We start from the raw sequence: 3,256 nt of genomic DNA on the forward strand, positions 1-3,256 counted from the left end.
ATTGGAATGCATGGGTCTCTTGTCGTTTGTTTCTTCAATGGATGTAGCAGGGGCAGGCAGGGCAGTTTACGAAAGGAATAATCTGGGCATAGTTTGCCTTGTTTAGTCATCGGATCGTGTTACACATGATTCAATCTTGCAAACATCTCCTGCCATTTAACCCCTTGGCAAGTCATTGTGCAGCCACTTCTCGTCTATGTGAAACTAGCATGATTCTTGAATGAGAGTCTTGCATCTCTACAAAGGCAGAACATCAAACAAACAAACATCCTTCTTGGAACTAAAACACTGAGGAAGCCACACCCTTGTGAAGTTTGAAAAACAACTTGCCCCATGGCATTTTTAATCTGAGAACTATTCACCGGCTGTTTAGATTACTGATCAGTAGAGTAATCATTCTTGCGTTGTTTGGCTTTTACACGACATGCTTGCACCTTTATAGTGTCGTATCATGCAGTTAAACTGCAGATTTTCATATCTTCTGTTTCCTTTTAAAATATTCTTAATGGTCATTGACAACTAGCCCTCCGGTTTTAGTGTAGAGCTTACTGCATTTACATGCTACGCATGCTTTTTTTACCTTTTGGCTTATTGCTTGCAATGTTCCTTGCATGCAGAGACTTTGTACGAGCTGCAAGTCATGCCCGACATGTAAATATATTTGTGCCTCTGCCTCCTTTTTTCCTCCTGTTGTATTTTTTCATTGATTTCTTTTCTTATTATTGTGTCTGTCACATAGCCTATTTTCAGTGTTTGATAAAACAAGCCTACCCCTTCCCCCCGTTTTTTTTTCTCGGATGATGAAAACATGCATTGTTTTTGGCTGCACCTGTGTGTTACACCTGCTATGTGCCTAATAATGGGGTCATTAATATTAACTGTGACATTGACGTTTAGCTGGTGTTTATTTCTGGCAGCTTAGTTTTCTTACATTCTTTCATTTTTTGAATAAGCCGCACTCGAGGTTCAAATTCGAAATGTAAATTTTTCCCACAAGAAGTACTGCTAAGTGACCTTTCATAAGAGGGAGGACATATTAGCATACAGATGGTGTAATGGCGCACTTGGTTTCCAAGAAATGCAATCTAAACCATCAAAGCACTTGTTGAGACGGCGTTGTCGGTGGACAAGCCGCTCCCGGTCGATGCATCAGACAGCGTGGCCAGGCCGGAGAATGACGCTTTATTCTCGGATCAAGGGATATTATATAGCCAGAGGGGCGAGGGAAAGAGGGGCGAGGGAGAGAGAGAAACGAATGAAAGATCGGTGTCGGCACGGGTTCAGTTGGTGGCTTATCGCTTCTGCTATCAGCAGCATCCGTTCCTCCTAATAGCCATAGCGATCCACTGGTTTCTTCACCCGGGCTGACCGGCGCAGCGTCGTCTCCTGGGGTGCAGGGTCAACGGGTGCTGACGTGGGTGCGTTGTGTTCAGCCAGCGGATGTCCCGATGGTGCTGCTGCTTGACTGTTTGTCCCTGTGTGTGTGGAGCCCTCGTCGTAGCGTTTGCGGACTTGATCAGCATGACGACGAACCACCACCTCATCTTCCGTCTTGACAGTAACTAGTCGAGCGCCTGTTGTTGACTTCACCTTTCCGGGTGTCCACTTGTCACCCACTCCATAGTTACGGACTAGTACTGGGTCCCCCGGAGCGAAACTCCAGCTGGCGTCGTCCGAAGTTCTCTTAGCTTCCCTGCACAGCTGCGCAGCTTTGTTCCTGGGAGGAAAACACATGTCAAGTCGAGTGCGTAGTCGATAACCTAACAGTGTTTCTGAAGGTGAAAGGCCGGACTGCCGCGGGGCATTCCTGTAACGACACAAAACTCGCGCGAGTGCGGTTGAGAGATCCACGCCCGGCATCTTCTTTAGTCCATCCTTCACCGTCCTGACTGCACGTTCTGCGAGTCCATTGCTCTGAGGATGGTAGGGCGGTGTCTGAATGTGGGCAATGCCGTTTCTTTCCATGAATGTGGCGAAATCCGACCCCGTAAAGGGCGTGCCATTATCAGTTACTACAGTGCGCGGTAGTCCGAACTGGCTGAACAGCGTACGCAGCGCGTTTACCGTGCTACTTGACGTTGCACGCGCTAGTGGAATTGCCTCGATCCACTTACTGTGGGAATCTACCACGATTAGCAACATTTTATCTCTGATAGGTCCGGCAAAATCCAGGTGCAGACGGGACCACTTTTCTTCGGTTGCTGGCCAGTTCACTGGCTCACGAGCTGGTGGCATTGGTAAAGCCTGGACACAGTTTCTGCATTGAGCGGCAATTCGGCAAATATCCAGGTCAATCTCCGGCCACCAAAATTTAGACCGCGCTACCTTCTTCATGGTGCAGACGCCCTGATGGGCTTCGTGCAGCATCATCAGCAATCTAGCGCGTGCCTGTTTGGGGATTACTACACGATGTCCCCACAGTAGGAGGCCATCCTGAACAGATAACTCCTGCCGCTTTTTGTAGAAAGCCATCATCTCAGAGTTACCGGTTGAACACGCGTTGGGCCAACCCTCACGGACGTACCTGCATACAAGGGGTAGCACCTCGTCCGTTGCTGTAAGTGACCGCAATTCATTTATGGTGATGGCCGACTGGTCCCACTGGTCGATGGCGAGAACAAACTCTGCGTCGCCTTCCGGTGCAGTCTCGGTTTCCTGCAAGGTTCAAGGTAAACGGCTTAGGACGTCCGCGTTGACCATCATTTTACCGGACTTGCAAAGCAGCTTGTATTTGTACGCTCCCAGTAAGAGCGCCCATCTTTGTATTCTGGCGGCGGCCATGACTGGGGTCTGGCGATCCATTCGCAGAAGGCCAAGCAGAGGACGGTGATCCGTGACCAGGGTGAAGAAACCAGTGGATCGCTATGGCTATTAGGAGGAACGGGTGCTGCTGATAGCAGAAGCGATAAGCCACCAACTGAACCCGTGCCGACACCGATCTTTCATTCGTTTCTCTCTCTCCCTCGCCCCTCTTTCCCTCGCCCCTCTGGCTATATAATATCCCTTGATCCGAGAATAAAGCGTCATTCTCCGGCCTGGCCACGCTGTCTGATGCATCGACCGGGAGCGGCTTGTCCACCGACAACGCCGTCTCAACATGTGCCTAATAATGGGGTCATTAATATTAACTGTGACATTGACGTTTAGCTGGTGTTTATTTCTGGCAGCTTAGTTTTCTTACATTCTTTCATTTTTTGAATAAGCCGCACTCGAGGTTCAAATTCGAAATGTAAATTTTTCCCACAAGAAGTACTGC

The 3,256-nt window shown here is 48.8% G+C and overlaps 1 long non-coding RNA gene across 1 annotated transcript; it reads right to left on the reverse strand.

Moving 5' to 3' along the window:
* Positions 1-1,161: 1,161 nt before the first annotated feature.
* Positions 1,162-2,657, reverse strand: LOC149342970 (uncharacterized). The gene is made up of 2 exons (XR_016282688.1): positions 2,525-2,657; positions 1,162-1,717 (listed from the first exon to the last, which is right to left on the reverse strand). It is a non-coding gene; the product is annotated as an uncharacterized LOC149342970 (long non-coding RNA).
* Between the last annotated feature and the right edge of the window lie 599 nt (positions 2,658-3,256).

This window comes from Amblyomma mixtum, chromosome 5 (genome assembly GCF_055824585.1).
Source record: "Amblyomma mixtum isolate Tamu chromosome 5, ASM5582458v1, whole genome shotgun sequence".
NCBI classification, from domain to species: Eukaryota; Metazoa; Arthropoda; class Arachnida; order Ixodida; family Ixodidae; genus Amblyomma; species Amblyomma mixtum.